The following is a 17,265-nucleotide window of genomic DNA, read 5'->3' on the forward strand; positions in this document are numbered from 1 at the left end:
GTTCCTTCAAACATCCAAAAGGCTTCAAACCTTCAAAACAGTAACACACCAGGTCACAGTTAATATATATTTTCTGTTGGATGGCAAAGATATATCAGCTTGGTTGACTTCAGCTCCAGCACCTTGCTTTTCTTCCTGCAGCTCTCTGGAAACGCACAGACACACACAAGCTGCTCTCTCAAACTGAAACCAGTTTGCCCATGTGATATCAATAACTCTTTCAGGCCAGTTCGTTTTTCCTCTGGAAGGTAACTTCACAATTCATCCCAATTTTTAAGAACATCCTCATTTTCCAATTTAATTTGAGGTATGTCAAATCCACAGTTATCTGGATTTGGTTTGTCACTTTGAGTTAGAATCATTAAAACCTCCTTTTTCTCTCCTTCCCTTTCAAAGTACCTTTTAAGCATATTCACATGACACACTCGGTGAGTCTTCCTTCTATCTGGTGTTTTTACCACATAATTCACCTCACTTAATTTCCTTTCAATCTGATACGGTCCACAAAACCTAGCTTTTAAAGGCTCACCTACCACAGGTAACAACACTAAAACTTTATCTCCACTGGCAAAACTACGAACTTTGGATTTCTTGTCCGCTACCCGTTTCATCACATTTTGTGCAACTTTCAAATGTCTAGCCAATTCACCTGCTCCATTTAATCGTTCCCTAAAATTTGACACGTAATCCAATAGTGTAATTTCCGATTTCTCACCCGCCAATCTTTCCTTAATCAATTTAAGTGGTCCTCTTACCTCATGACCAAAAATTAGTTCAAAAGGACTAAATTTGGTAGACTCATTTGGTACATCCCTAATTGCAAACAATACGAATGGGATTCCTTTATCCCAATCCTCTGGATAATCTTGACAATACGCCCTCAACAGTGTCTTTAATGTCTGATGCCACCTTTCTAACCTGCGATTCTGGATGGTACGCAGTTGATTTAAATTGTTTTATTCCTAAGCTATCCATAACTTCTTTGAATAATTTTGAAGCAAAATTTGATCCTTGATCCGATTGAATTTCTGTGGGTAGTTCATATCTAGTAAAGAATTTAAGTAACTCCTCCACAATCCTTTTAACTGTAATATTACGTACTGGAATGGCCTCTGGAAACCTAGTAGACACATCCATTATAGTCAAAAGATATTGATTTCCACTTTTGGTTTTAGGAAGCGGTCCTACACAATCAATTAGGACACTTGTAAAAGGTTCCTCAAATGCTGGAATGGGTATTAAGGGTGCTGGTGTTATCACTGCTTGAGGATTCCCTATCACTTGACATGTGTGACATGATTGACAAAATTTAACTACATTTTTATGTAGTCCAGGCCAATAAAAATGTTTCTGGATTTTAGCTTGAGTTTTCCTTATTCCCAAATGACCTCCCACTGGTACCTCATGTGCAACTCGCAACACCTCCCTTCTATACCCTACCGACAATACTGTTTGATGAACTTCTGCCCACTTTTAATCCGCCTGCATATGTACACGTCTCCATTTTCTCATCAAGATATCACTTTTACGGTAATAACACCGTGGTATACTCAGATTCCTCTTCCATATATGCTTTCTGATATATCCGTTTTATTTCTACATCTTTCTGTTGTAACTCCGCCAATTTTCCTGAGCTAAAAATATCCACCTCATCCTCCACCTGTTCTTGTTCTTTTTCAACCATCTGATCAAAAAAGTTTCTGATAATTGCACTTCAACTTCATCTTCACTCTTTGATTTCTCCTCTTGTCTTAATCTGTGACTTTGCGACCTTGTTACTACACAATCCGGAAAAACCCCAGGATATTCGTCCTTCAGCCCTTCAGTTGTCTGATTTTCCACTGGCTTATCAACCACAGTAGGCATCACTCCCACCTGTGATCCAGCTATCTCATTACCCAAGCTAAACTGTATTCCTGGACAAGATAGTTTATCTATTACTCCTACTACCACTTCACCACTCTTCATTGGACTTTCCAACCTTACCTTGTATAATGAAACACTACTCCTCTCACCCTGAATCCACATATCAGCACCTTTTCTGGCAACATTCTTCCCAAACTACATAATTCCTCATCTCTTACCATTAAAGATTGACTAGCCCCTGTATCTCTTAAGATTGTGTCTCCTTTACCTGCTCCTACTGATACACACGAGTAAACTTTACCCACACAAGTAAATTCTTTAAATACACCTGGCACCTTCTTAACAATTACTTCTTGAACAGGCTGTACAATCATTTGCACCTCCTTCACTTCCCTTAGGCTTTCCTTTACCACTCTAACAAATCCCACTGTCTTATCCTGTTTTACCACATCAGCCTTCCCAGTGCTTTTCTTCAACCACCAACACTGTGACTTTACATGGCCTAGTTTATTACAGTGAAAACATTTGAAACTTTTCATTTCTTTTGTACCCTCCTGGATTTCTTTTTTAATCTGAGGTACACTCTCTTTACTGTCTCCCATCAGATCACCTTTACCTTTACCACTTGAGTATTTCTCATGTCCCCAGTTTCTATCCCTCACCTGCTGAAACTGATGTCGGAAACCAATCTTTGATTTATGAACTAATTCAGAATCATCTGCCATTTCTGCTGCTAATCTCACAGTTTTCACCCTCTGTTCTTCCACATGAGTTCTCACTACATCAGGAATTGAATTTTTAAACTCCTTCAAAAGTATGATTTCTCTGAGAGCTTCATACGTTTGGTCTATTTTCAAAGCCCTTATCCACCTATCAAAATTGCTCTGTTTGAGCCTTTCAAACTCCATGTATGTTTGACCAAATTCTTTCCTTAAATTTCTAAACCTTTGTCTGTAAGCTTCAGGCACTAACTCATATGCACTTAAGATGGATTTCTTCACCTCCTCATATGTTCCAGATACCTCCTCCGGTAGTGATGCAAACACAGCACCAACCCTACCTACCAGCTTTGTTTGAATCAGCTTTATCCACATGTCCTGTGCCCATTGCATTTGTTTAGCTACCTTCTCAAATGAAATGAAAAAGGCTTCTACCTCCTTCTCGTCAAACCTTGGCAATGCTTGGACATATTTAAATAGATCCCCACCACGTCTTCGACTATGACGTTCTGTCTCATTGTCCTCATCCATCTCCTCCAACTGTACGTGTCCCTTTGCGTCTGCCAATTTTAATTGATTTTCATGTTTCAGAGCCATTTTCCAAAGTTCAACCTCTCTCTCTTTTTCCCTTTCCTCTCTATCTCTTTCTTTGTTTCTTTCTTCTCTCTCCTTTTCTTTTTCCTCTCTATCTCTATCTCTTTCTTTTTCTATCATTGCATATTCAAGCCGCTTTAATTCTTTTTCATGTTCAAGTTGCTTTAATTCTTTTTCATGTTCAAATTGCTTAATTTGCAGCTGGAGCTTTGCCATATCTAATGAGCCAGAATGTATCACAGGCAAAAGTAAATGTGCAGATACCGCGTTAAGTACCTCATGTTTTCATATTTTGCTAGGCAGTGTTAACTGCAATGCTTTCGCCAAACCTAAAAGCCTGTTTTTACTCTCTGTCCGTAAGGTATCACATGTTACCGCGTCCAACCCCAAAAACTTCTGAGCCTCCGAAAGAGCCATTGTTCACAACACTCTCCCCATTTAAACTAAAATACCACACCGGAAAAGAAACAATTCTTAAAAGCCAATCCAATAGATAGACTTTTATCCCGGACGTTCCCCCAATTGTTATGGGCGAGGTGTTTGCAGAACCCCAAAATGTATCATGGAGTTCAACCAACCTCTCCCTTTAATGGATTGTTGCTTTTGAAGCACAGGGCATGTTTCCCAGGTGTGATATTTGTAGCCAATTAAAATGGCTAACTCCCGATTTAAAATGGCTAACTCCCAATTTAAAATGGCGAACGGCAAAGGTTGATGGGAAAGTCAGCCAATAGGACACAAACAAGCAGCTGCAGGTTGAGTATGTATTTACCTCTGGAAAGGCCAGACAAGATCGATACCAGCAACCATCAGCATAACAAAACACCAGCCATCTGCATATTAATGAGCAATCCCCGGGAACAATGAGCAACATTTAGAAACATAAAGCCAAACCAGACTCTTTGGCGCCAGCAGAAGCCTACACAATGGGAGGTGAACGACCACCTCAGGACCGCCCATCGATCAGGGAACCGCTCCAGCATTGGAGAAAATCGAACCAAGTGATTGGGACAAAGTCCAATCACTTGGAACCAGGTACAGGGCCCGCCCCGAAAGGCGGGAAGCCCCTGGGGACTATAAGAATCAAGCCCAAGTTCAAATCGCTCTTCTTGACCAGGTCACTCAGCAACGCGAACCAACCCTTGACAGTGACCGGTTCAGCCGCCGCCGATATCCAGTAAGTCTTACTTCAATGCTCGCTACGATATAGGCGCTCCTAGCTACCAATCTGTTCAAAGTAAACCCTCAGTTAAGAATCCAGAGGAAAAGCAGGACGACGCAGATATGCAGGCGGTAAAAACACACCAGAACCCCGCATGGGTGAATGAGGGAAAGGACAGCCCCCCACCCAAGTCACAGGATTGTTACAACTGCGGACAGTTGGGACACTTCGCAAGAGAGTGCAATGCCTCTAAAACGCCACAGAGAGCCCAGCAGACAGGCACTCTGAGGAAGAAAAAGACAGAGCCCATTCATAGCGTTAGCGTCCGTTCAGATCAGACGGACTTGACCGGAACGGACTGACGGTGTACGGGCTCCCCCAGTTGGGTCTGCGACACCCTTTGGGATAGGTCCGGACGACCGGTAGTTGCAGCAAAAATTCGGGGACAGCCCATCGAATTTCTCTGGGACACAGGAGGATCCCGCACCACCATAAATTCCTCCACCCTGTTTCAAAAAGACACGTGGCCCACTACAGCCACCATCACCCTCAGCGGCTTTACAGGCCACTCACAGCAGGGATACATCACAGCCCCTGTACCAATTCAAATTGGCACCATCACCACCAAGCACCCCGTAGTTTTAGTTGACCTGCCCCACGCAGCAGAACACATTCTGGGAATCGATTTCATGAATTCCCATAATCTTTAATTCGATCCAGTCAACCAGTGTGTCTGGAAGATGGCAAAATCCGCAAGAGCCCCCGCAGCGCTCAACATAGGAGAGTATGCAAACAAAATTAGCGCAGTAGGCGAATTTTGGTTCAACCCGACCACGCTTAGTATGGACAAGCAGGTTAGGGCAGTTCTGCAAAAGAACAGGGCAGCATTCGCGACCCACAAGCACGACTGTGGACGGATGACTGGCTCCGTACAAATAACAGGACCTGATCCTAGACCCCAAAAACAGTACGGATTTCCCCAAGAGGCAGAGGGAGAAATCTCAAAGGTCATAGAAAGCTTATTAGAGCAGGGCATACTTAGATCAGTAGCCTTCACTAATAATGCCCTGATTTGGCCAGTGAGAAAGCCCGATGGATCATGGCGACTGACCATCGATTACCGGGAACTCAACAAAATCACCCCCGCAGCAGCCCCCACAGTAGCAACAAGTCCCGAGACCATGCTCAAGCAGGGACTCAATTCCCGACTCTTTATGGTTTTGGACGTCAGTAATGGATTCTGGTCCATTCCATTGGCAAAGGCGTGCCAGTACAAATTTGCCTTCACCTTTAAAGCACAGCTGTACACGTGGACATGCCTGCCACAAGGCTTCCACAACTCCCCCTCCATTTTCCACCGACAGCTGGCAAATGGACTAGCAAAATTCTCTCGCCCCGAATGTCTGGTACAGTATGTAGACGACCTACTACTGCAGACAGACACCAAGGAAGAGCACATTGAGCTTCTGTCCAAACTCCTGGAACTCTTACACTCAATCGGTTGTAAAGTCAACCCCAAAAAGGCCCAGATTTTGGAAGAAAAAGTGATATATTTGGGAACAATTATCACACACGGTACACGCGAGATCGAGCATAAAAGGATTGACTTGATTGCTAAGTTGCCCCTTCCCCAGAACGTTTCAGCCCTCCGGTCGTTTTTAGGACTTGTTGGCTACTGCCGAAACCACATTGACGGTTTCGCCAGCAAGGCAGCACCCCTCTCAGACCTCATAAAGAAGGGAGCCCCCTGGGAATGGCTTCCGCAGCATACGGATGTTGTGGACTCTTTAAAACAGGCACTCATAGCAGCCCCCGCACTTCAAGTTCCAGAACCGCTTTCCCCTTACGCCATAGAGGTAGCGACCACAGACCGCACCCTTTCAGCCGTGCTCCTCCAGGAACGGCACGACCAGTTAAGGCCCGTAGTTTACGCCTCTTTAGATGCTGTGGAGCAGGGATTTTCAGCCTGTGAGAGGCACCTGCTCGCAGTATTCTGGGCAGTACAGTATTTTTCATATATTACCGGACTGAACCCCATCACAATTCTCACCGAGCACATCCCCACCCAACTTTTACTGGACGGACGACTCAAGGACGGTACAGTCAGCCAAATTAGAGCAGCGAGATGGACCCTTCTCTTGCAGGGACGGGACATCACTGTTAAAAGGACAAAGGCGCACACCTATTTAGCCGACAACTTACAGTACCCCGGAACCCCCCATGAATGCGAAATTATCTCTCCACACCACAATACAGTCCCCTTTATCGCTAAAACACCCCCCAGAAAGATAGGTAGTTCAACCCAGAGCCCCCAGCACACGGACATGTGTGAGCCCATAAAGATCTATGTGGATGGATCTTCCACAGTCTTGCATGGGCAGCGCATAACAGGTTGCGGTATATATGTCAAGGACGCGCAGGGACGTGCCCTTGAGGAAATATCGTTAAAACTACCCGGACACTTAGGCGCGCAGGCAGCAGAGCTCGCGGCCATCGCGTATATAGTTGAACACCCAGATTCCTTCCCCAGCCCAGCAGACATATACTTGGACAGCCTCTATGTCTGAAACAGCCTCACGGAATTTCCGCCCCTGTGGAAAGCAAGAGGATTTGTTTGCGCAGACGGAAAACCCCTCCCCTCAGCCCCATTGCTCTGTCAGATTTTAGAAAGAGCCCAGAACAGGACTTATGGGATAATCAAAGTCCGCAGTCACCATCGGTCCTCCCCCCCTGGAAATGTGAAAGCTGACGCATTGGCTAAAGCAGGTTCCAGGCATGGATATCTTTGGACACCTGTCGAAAGCGCACCAGTGAGTGCAGTTCAGGTCTCACAGACAAAGATCAAGGACCTAGTGGAGGCCCAGAAGCAGGACAGCGATCGCAGAGAGATTGTAAAAGGACAATATCCAGCGCCCTACGAGAGATTTAGAAATGCACTGGCCACACATGACGGTGTGGTGTTAAAAGACACCCTTTATGTGGTTCCTGAACAGGACAGGGATCAATTGATTTGCTTGTTCCATGACGGTCATGGACATCAGGGAATCGATCCCACTACAGCCCATCTCAAGCAGCTTTGTTGGTGGCCGAATTTGAAGGAAGATGTAAACCATTACATAGAGAATTGTCTTATCTGTGCCCAGAATAATCCGGACAGATATGCCAAAAAGGCTCAACTCAGCCACACCCGACCCGTTAATGGCCCCTGGACTAACCTCCAGATTGATTTTATAGGACCATTGCCCCCTTGCGGGAATGGCTATAAATATGTACTTGTGGTAATTGACACATTTACAAAATGGGTGGAAGCATTCCCAGCCTGCACAAACACTGCAAAAACCACAGCCAAGATTTTGACCCACCACATCTTTACAAGATGGGGACTCACCCGCAGCATTGAATCCGACCAAGGCTCCCATTTTACGGGACGTGTCCTGCAGAACGTCCTCACGATATTTGGCATCACCCAAAAATTCCACATAGCATACCACCCACAGTCGAGTGTATCGTAGAGTGCATGAATCGGACCCTAAAATCCACCCTCAGAAAAATGGTCCAGCAGATTAACACCACTTAGGACTCTGTTCTCCCTTTTGATCTGATGTTTATGTGTAACACAATTTCTACTTCCACAGGTTACACCCCACACACCCTCATGACCGGACGCCCCATGAAAGGCACAGAATATTTGTTAGGTTTGGACTTGACCAGCCCCGAAGTGACGGCCCTCACACACGAGAAAGCAGTAGAACAATTAGTGGAAAATGTTAAAATGGCTCAGCTAGCAGCCGCAGTAAAATTGGGCACAAGGAAGAAACAGAGCAAGGCTTGTTTCGACAAGAAAGTGCATGCGACTGAGTACAGTACAGGACAGCAAGTTACGCTCTCTGTATATAACCCCAGCACATTCCTGTCACCAAAATACTTGGGTCCGTACCCCATTGCGGATAAAGTAAGCCCCTCCGTTTATAAAATAAAGTACCCCAATGGTAAGACTGCGTGGTTTCATATAAACCAGCTGAAGGCATATGGAACACAGTCGAACCACGCACACCACGTCATGCTCGACGTAGCACACCACGCCCCTCCCACAGCCAACGTAACCCTACCATCCCCCAACACGTCCAGCCCAGCCACGGACTTGACCTCGACTCCACCCCCGAAATATGCACTCCGCCCCGGAATGCCCACAGACTGCAGCAGCAGAGATAGCGACTGTGATTCGGACGATAGCCACAGCACGCCTCCCTACTATCCCCATGCAACCGGACCCACACCCAGCGACTCCGACTATGATCCAAGTGATCCCTTCATGATCACTTTCCTAAATAAACCCCACCACCGAACCACACTGACGACCCTGATTTTGTCCCCACACAGCTAGACACCAATTACAGGCACCGAGATAACTCGTTCCGACTCGTCCGCAACGACGAGAGCGACCCCACCTCACACCACGCAGCCCTTTCAGCCCTAATACACTCAAGAGTTTGGCACCCGGGAGAAGAGGATGACCTTGGGTCTGACTCCCAAACCGAGAACCCCTTTGCGACCCTATTCGCAACCGAGAACTGAGGTGTCCAGATGATGTTTTAAAAGGAACCGCTTGGGTGAAGTGTTGTCCTTTCTGATTGAACCTGCAGAATGTTTTCTGTTGTTTGTAAGTTGTTAAACGTTGTATGTCCGACAGGAGAATTTTATTTTCTCACTGCCCCACGCCTATTCAGCAAAAACCTCTGAGAGCTTGCCTGCAGAGACTGGTTAAGGAACCAGACGCCCGTACATAACTGCCCTTCTGGTTCGAAGGTAGAACCACTAGGGCAGCCCCACCACGATGACTACATTCTTGCCCGTTCTTGTCGGTTGCTCAGGCAGTGGAGAAATGGCTTGGGACCCGCCCTGCCTGGGAACCCCCCCTCTGGTCAACTACGCTCGGGTAGGAGAGACACTGCATTGGTAGCCGTCCTACCCGGGGACTCCATCCAACTCTTACCCGTCGCGGCCCATACGCACCTCATTTTGGCACTTTCAGTTCAAAAAGTTTTGTTTTGTTTTAGGTAACCTTTAGGTTGCCAACCACATGCTATTTACATCCTGAAACATTTGGATGGTAAATTGCGCAGTCTGCGAGACGGCTCGCACTGGTTCATTATTGGGAAGTGTGTCTTGTCCTAAAATTCGGCTTTTGAAAAAAAAATGAGAGAGTCACACATGGTGACCAATTATAAAGGGAATAATTGGCACAAAAGGACAGACAGACTATCGTATGAGATATTAAACAAAGATAGTTACAGACACTATGCTTGTTTCCACAGAACTCCAGAAGCTCCAGGACCGGAGAAGAGAAGAAAAGGAAAGGAAAGAGACGAGCCATGAGGAATTCCTTCACATGGATTAGCATCATCGTTATGGACATTTTTTACATAGAATTTACAGTGCAGAAGGAGGCCATTCGGCCCATCGAGTCTGCACCGGCTCTTGGAAAGAGAACCCTACCCAAGGTCAACACCTACACCCTTTCCCCATAACCCAGTAACCCCACCCAACACTAAGGGCAATTTTGGACACGAAGGGCAATTTATCATGGCCAATCCACCTAACCTGCACATCTTTGGACTGTGGGAGGAAACCGGAGCACCCGGAGGAAACCCACGCACACACGGGGAGGATGTGCAGACTCCGCACAGACAGTTACCCAAGCCGGAATCGAACCTGGGACCCTGGAGCTGTGAAGCAATTCTGCTATCCACAATGCTACCGTGCTGCCCAATGCGATTGGTTGCGAATGAACGTGAGTCCCATGACTTCAAGCCCCCCTGCCGTTAATGTTTCACTTCCCTGCAGTACCCAGAGCCCAGTCACCAGCGACACCACATCATCTTGGTGTGCCAGGTTTATAACCTGGTACTCTGTGTCCTATGTAATAGAAATCTTACTGGTATTAGCGATACTCTGCTGCATAGTGCAGACTAAGGGTGTACGGAAATGGAGAAGGAGAGCCTACCGCGCTCAAACCCCGGTGTATAGGATCAGATCCCCTATTTTCAGATACGACCAGACCCCTGACCCCCGCGATCTATAATAAAGAGCATTCACTTGTGTTTATTGTAAATAAAGAAATGTAAAGAACTGTTCATGAACAATTTGTACGATCCTGAGCTTGACAGCCAAGCCAGGAAAACTGATGTATAGACTATGATTTTGTTGTATGGTTGAGGAAATTAGGATAATGAAATGTTTAAGTGAGTGTCGTGTATTAAGAATAGTTAGAGGTTCCCAGTGTATTGTTTTGTAATGCATGTCCCTGTTTGACATAGCGCCCTTAGAATTGTTAGTTAAAAATCTTTTGCATAGCTATGGTCAGTGCAGGGGCCATGAAGGAAGTGTCCCCCCAGGTCAGGGAATGGAAAGCAACATAGTTATGTGATCCTTCACCCTTCGCGTTAGGATCACAAGGAGGGATTGTAGCCAGTTAAAATGGCTAACTCCCGATTTAAAATGGCTAACTCCAGATTTAAAATGGCGAACGGCAAAGGCTGATGGGAAAGTCTGCCAACAGGACACAAATGGGCAGCTGCAGGTTGAGTGTGTATTTACCTCTGGAAAGACCAGACAAGATCGATACCAGCAACCATCAGCATAACAAAACACCAGCCATCTGCATATTAATGAGCAATCCCCAGGAACAATGAGCAACATTTAGACACATAAAGCAAATCCAGACTCTTTGGCGCCAGCAGAAGCCTACACAATGGGAGGTGAACGACCACCTCAGGACCGCCCATCGATCAGGGAACCGCTCCAGCATTGGAGAAAATCGAACCGTCCAATCACTTGAAACCAGGTACAGGGTCCGCCCCGAAAGGCGGGCAGCCCCTGGGGACTATAAGAGTCAAGCCCAAGTTCAAATTGTTCTTCTTGACCGGGTCACTCAGCAACGCGAACCAACCCTTGACAGTGACCGGTTCAGCTGCCGCCGATATCCAGTAAGTCTTCCTTCAATGCTCGCTACGAGATAGGTGCTCCTAGCTACCAATCTGTACCAACTTTGAATACCGCAGGCTCAGAACCCGAACGAAAGGCCATTCGTTTCCCTGACCTGGTGGGCCAGTTCCAAGTTAAGTATTGGCCTGTTAGCTGTAGAAGTAGCTTAGACGTAGAATTTGTACATGAGTAGTGATTACTGTGTATAATAAATGTGCTTTGATTTAAATCTTACTAAGCGGTGTATTGGATTATTGATCATTACTCGGACTTGAACCACGTGGCGGTATCATAAAGATATCTGGCGACTCAAGAGCAAAGGTGATAAAACAGAGCAATTAAACTAAGGCAAAAGTTAGCAACATATTACAATTATGGACACGTGGTTTTTAACACAAAACAATGTTTATTCCATGAACTCAACTTAACCTGTTACATAAACATTGGATCCCATAACACCCCTTACTTCAAAGATAACCCCCAAAATAATACAACACTAAATAATCCCTCAAAATGTTCCTTCAAATATCCAAAAGGCTTGAAACCTTCAAAACAGTAACACACCAGGTCACAGTTAATATATATTTTCTGTTGGATGGCAAAGATATATCAGCTTGGTTGACTTCAGCTTGAGTACCTTGCTTTTCTTCCTGCAGCTCTCTGGAAACACACAGACACACACAAGCTGCTTTCTCAAACTGAAACCAAAAGCAGAAGTGAACTCAGCTCCCCCCCCCCCCCCCCGTGACATCACTTCAGTAATATGATCAGCTTCATCTGTTAAAGGTACATTGCTTAAACATCTAGTACTTAAAGGTACTCTCACATGACAATCTACTGCAAAGAATCTCTCCTCAATGTATCTCCTGCAAAGAATCTCTCCTGAAAGAATTCTCGAAATTCTGTCCTGAGTTCAATATTTTAAAGGTAAAAACCTGAATGGAGTTGGGCTGGCCCCTCCCACCGGTAAGTTTCAGGACAAAGGTGCCCTAATTGTCTACAGGATGAAACTGATATGATCAGTTCCATCACAAAGGTCCCAAAACGTTTTAGGAGACATTCTGGTCGGGATTCTCCGGGAATCGGCGGGGCAGGCAAAAACGGCGCAGTGGAGTGGCAGGAACCACTCCAGCGTCGGGCCGCCCCAAAGGTGCGGAATCCTCTGCACCTTCAGCGGCTAGGCCGGCGCTGGAGTGGTTTGCGCCCCGCCGGTCAGTGTGGAAGGCCTTTAGCGCCGGGGCTGAAGAGACTCCGGCGTGGGTCCGCGCATGCGTGGGAGCATCAGCGGCTGCTGACATCATCTCCGTGCATGCGCAGGGGGGGTTCACCTTCGCGCCGGCCACCACGAAGGCTTACATGGCCGGCGCGTAGGAATAGAGTGCCTCCACAGCACAGGCCGGCCTGCGGATCGGTGGGCCCCAATCGCGGGCCAGGCCACCTTGGGAGCACCCCCCGGGGTCAGATCGGCCCGTGCCCCCCCGAGGACCCCGGAGCCCGCCCACGGTGCCAGGTCCCGCCGGTAAGGGATCAACTCTAATTTACGCCGGCGGGACCTGCATAGACCGGGCGGGACTTCGGCCCATCGTGGGCAGGTGAATCGCCGGGGGGGGCGCCGACCAATGCGGCGCGATTTCCGCCCCCGCCAAAACTCCTGCACCGGAGAATTCGGCAGCCGGCGGGGGCGGGATTCAAACCGCCCCCCGGCATTCTCCAACCCGGCGGGGGGGTCAGAGAATCCCGCCCCTGATTTTCTGCAAATTGTTTCAAGGCAATTGCTGGGAACTATTAAATGTTTTCCCATTAGCTGGGCAAAACTCATTTCCATACTCACTGTCTCTCCCACAGTTGATCAGGGCTATCGAGACCCTTCTGCATAATTTTCAGTTAGATTTGGCATGACTAATGGCTCCTTTTGTCACGTACTAGATGGATCTGAGGGAGATGTGTATTCTGGCGCGTCATTCTCCGACCCCCCGCCGGGTCGGAGAATGGCCGTTGGCCGCCGTGAATCCCGCCCCCGCCCCCGCCGAAGTCTCCGCTCCCGGAGATTGGGCGGGGGCGGGAATCCGGCCATGCCGGTTGGCGGGACCCCCCGCTGGATTCTCTGGCCCGGATGGGCCGAAGTCCCGCCCAGGAATTGCCTGTCCCGCCGACGTAAATCAAACCTGGTATTTACCGGCGGGACCAGGCGGCGTGGGCGGGCTCCGGGGTCCTGGGGGGGGGGCGCGGGGCGATCTGACCCCGGGGGGTGCCCCCACGGTGGCCTGGCCCGCGATCGGGGCCCACCGATCCGCGGGCGGGCCTGTGCCATGGGGGCACTCTTTCCCTTCCACCTCCGCTACGGCCTCCACCATGGCGGAGGCGGAAGAGACTCTCCCCACTGCGCATGCGCGGGAAACTGACAGCGGCCGCTGACGCTCCCGCGCATGCGCTGGGAAACTGACAGCGGCCGCTGACACTCCCGCGCATGCGCTGCATTTCCACGCCAGCTGGCGGGGAAACAAACGCCATTTCCGCCGTTGGGGGAGAATTTCGCCCCTGATGTCTGTCCCTTTGCAGCCCTTTTGCTGGACTCTTTTAAGAAAGTCTCTGCCCCTTTTTCCTTAAAAATGTCAGTGAGCCTTGTACAATTTTGTCCAGGTGATTTTGCCCAGCTGATGGATTGCTGTATCTTACAGCAGTGATGTGCCAAAGAACAGGGGGCGAAATTCTCCCCCAACGGCGGGATGTCCGCCGACTGGCGCCAAAGCCGGCGCCAATCAGACGGGCATCGCGCCGGCCCAAAGGTGCGGAATGCTCCGCATCTTTGGCGGCCTAGCCCCAACATTGAGGGGCTAGGCCGACGCCGGAGGGATTTCCGCCCCGTCAGCTGGTGGAAATGGCGTTTGTTTCCCCACCAGCTGGTGCGGAAATGCGGCGCATGCGCGGGAGCGTCAGCGGCCGCTGTCAGTTTCCCGCGCATGCGCAGTGGGGAGAGTCTCTTCCGCCTCCGCCATGGTGGAGGCCGTAGCGGAGGCGGAAGGGAAAGAGTGCCCCCATGGCACAGGCCCGCCCGCGGATCGGTGGGCCCCGATCGCGGGCCAGGCCACCGTGGGGGCACCCCCCGGGGTCAGATCGCCCCGCGCCCCCCCCCCCCAGGACCCCGGAGACCGCCCACGCCGCCTGGTCCCGCCGGTAAATACCAGGTTTGATTTACGCCGGCGGGACAGGCAATTTCTGGGCGGGACTTCGGCCCATCCGGGCCGGAGAATCCAGCAGGGGGTCCCGCCAACCGGCGTGGCCGGATTCCCGCCCCCGCCCAATCTCCGGGAGCGGAGACTTCGGCGGGGGCGGGATTCACGGCGGCCAACGGCCATTCTCCGACCCGGCGGGGGGTCGGAGAATGACGCCCATTGTATCAGACCACTAGTCCATCAGCCAATTGGAGGGCAGAAAGCAATATGCTTGATGAGGCTGCGGTATTTTGAGTTGAAGGTGCGATCATTTCTAAGTATAAGTCACAAGAATACATAACACCATTTGTGTTGCTGTCGTTATGTTGCTCGTTTTAGCCTTAGTTTATTTGCTCTAATTCTGTCACCTTTGCTCATGAGTCGCCAGGTATCTTTCTGATACCGCCACATGGTTCAAGTCCAAGTAATGATTAATAATGCAACACACCGCTTAGTAAGAGTTAAATCAACACTCATTTATTATATACAGCAATTAATACTTATACAATAATTCTACTTTTAGACTACTACCTACCACTAACAGGCCAAAAGTTAACTTTGGAAATGGCCCACCAGGTCAGGGAAACAAATGGCCTTTCGAATTGGTTCTGAGCCTGCGGGAATCAAAAGCTGGTACAAGTCGATAGTCAGGAGTGCCTATCTGGTAGCGATCGCTGGAGTAAAACTTACGGTCTCTTGTAGAAGGGTCTCGAAGGTTGCGAGCAGGTGAAGAAGGGTCGAATTGAACTTGGCCCCTATTCTTATAGTCCCCAGGGGCTTCCCGCCTCTCGGGGCGGACTTTGTACCTGGTTCCAAGTGATTGGACTTGGTACCAATCACTTGGTTCGATATGCTCCAATACTGGAATGATTCCTTGATCGGGGGGTCGTCGTTTACCTTTCTTTGTGTCCACTCCTGCTGGCGCCGAAAGGTCTGGGTCGGCTTTATGTTGCTAATTTGTAGCAATTGTTCCCGGGGATGGCTGATTAAAATGCAGATTGCTGGGTTGTTGTGATGTTGGTGGCTGCAGGTATCGGGCTGGACTGACTTTCCCAGAGGCGAATACACTGTTTTACCTGCAGCTGTCCGTTTGAGTCCTGTTTGGCTGATTTTCCCATCAGCCTCTTCCGTTCGCCATTTTAAATCGGGGTTTGACCATTCTAATTGGGAGTCAGCCATTTTACATGGCTACAGTTAGTTAGAAGGTGCAGAGAGCAATTAGCCTGTATATGTCAACAAGGGCAATGGGATTCTTGAACAGACTTGACCATCAATCTTCTCCCAGCAATGGAATTTTTAGGACACTTAGAATATCAGCATGGTAGCATTGTGGATAGCACAATTGCTTCACAGCTACAAGGTCCAAGTTCGATTCTGGCTTGGGTCACTGTCTGTGCGGAGTCTGCACATCCTCCTCGTGTGTGCGTGGGTTTCCTCCGGGTGCTCCCGTTTCCTCCCACAGTCCAAAGATGTGCAGGTTAGGTGGATTGGCCATGATAAATTGCCCTTAGTGTCCAAAATTGCCCTTAGTGTTGGGTGGGGTTACTGGGTTATGTTGATAGGATGGAGGTGTTGACCTTGGGTAGGGTGCTCTTTCCAAGAGCCGGTGCAGACTCGATGGGCCGAATGGCCTCCTTCTGCACTGTAAATTCTATGAATAAGATGCTCGACTGGAGAGTTTGAGCCAGTGTCATTTTTAGAAAGCGATTCTGATGTGGTGAACTAATAAGGAAGCAACATATTAGAATCCAACTGTGCGTTTTTTGTACCAGTTAAATCACAATTCCAGCACACGAAGAGGCAAAGTCTCTTTTCACAATGCTGAGAGGGCTGATGATAAGTTTCATTTTTCTGCTCCATGGATGTGTTCACACACAAGGTAAGTAGTGGCCAATGATTTTAGAACAAATATGTAGATAGATTGGAGAAGCTCACTTCTCTTCTGTAACTCATTCTGTATCTTTTTCTGAAAGGAATCAGCGGTTTAGTTGCAGCATGGATATTGGGAGGTATGGTGGTACAGTGGTTAGCACTGCTGCCTCATAGCGCCAGGGGACAGGGTTCAATTCTGTCCTTGGGTGACTGTCTGTGTGGAGTTTGCATATTCTCCCCGTGTCTGCGTGGGTTTGCTCCCACAGTCCGAAGATGTGCAGGTTATGTGGATTGGCTGTGCTAAATTGCCCCTTCGTGTCCAAAGGTTAGGTGGGGTTGTAGGGTTATGGGTGGGAATTGGACCATTGTACGGTACAGACTTGATGGGTCGATTGGCCTCTTTTTGCACTGTAGGGATTCTATGAAAGTGGGACTGAAGACTTCAGAGGTAGATGTTGGTGTCATTTTAATACAGTCTGAATTGAGAGTTAAAGCAATTATGAACAACTCGTACAACTGTCAAGACAAAGAAATCCTCATAGGAGATGGTGCAAAATCCTGGACTGGTTTCACTGTTAAAAGTGGAGCAGGAGATTTCTTTAAAAGGGCCATTTGGAAAACCTGGGTGTTGGAATGCAAACTGCTGGGGGAAGATATTATTGTGAGAAGATTTTAAAGTGTGTTTTTGGGAGTGGAGTTTGGAAACTCTTACATGACAATCATCTGAGGCAATTCTGAAGAGAAATCCACAAACATTCACTTGGGGTTCAGAGTGGAGAGTGTTGGTTACGCACTGTCATCTTGTGTGTTTAAAATAGACACTGTGTTGATTAAGTGGACCAATTAACGTTGAATA

Source organism: Scyliorhinus torazame, chromosome 7 (assembly GCF_047496885.1).
Source record: "Scyliorhinus torazame isolate Kashiwa2021f chromosome 7, sScyTor2.1, whole genome shotgun sequence".
NCBI classification, from domain to species: Eukaryota; Metazoa; Chordata; class Chondrichthyes; order Carcharhiniformes; family Scyliorhinidae; genus Scyliorhinus; species Scyliorhinus torazame.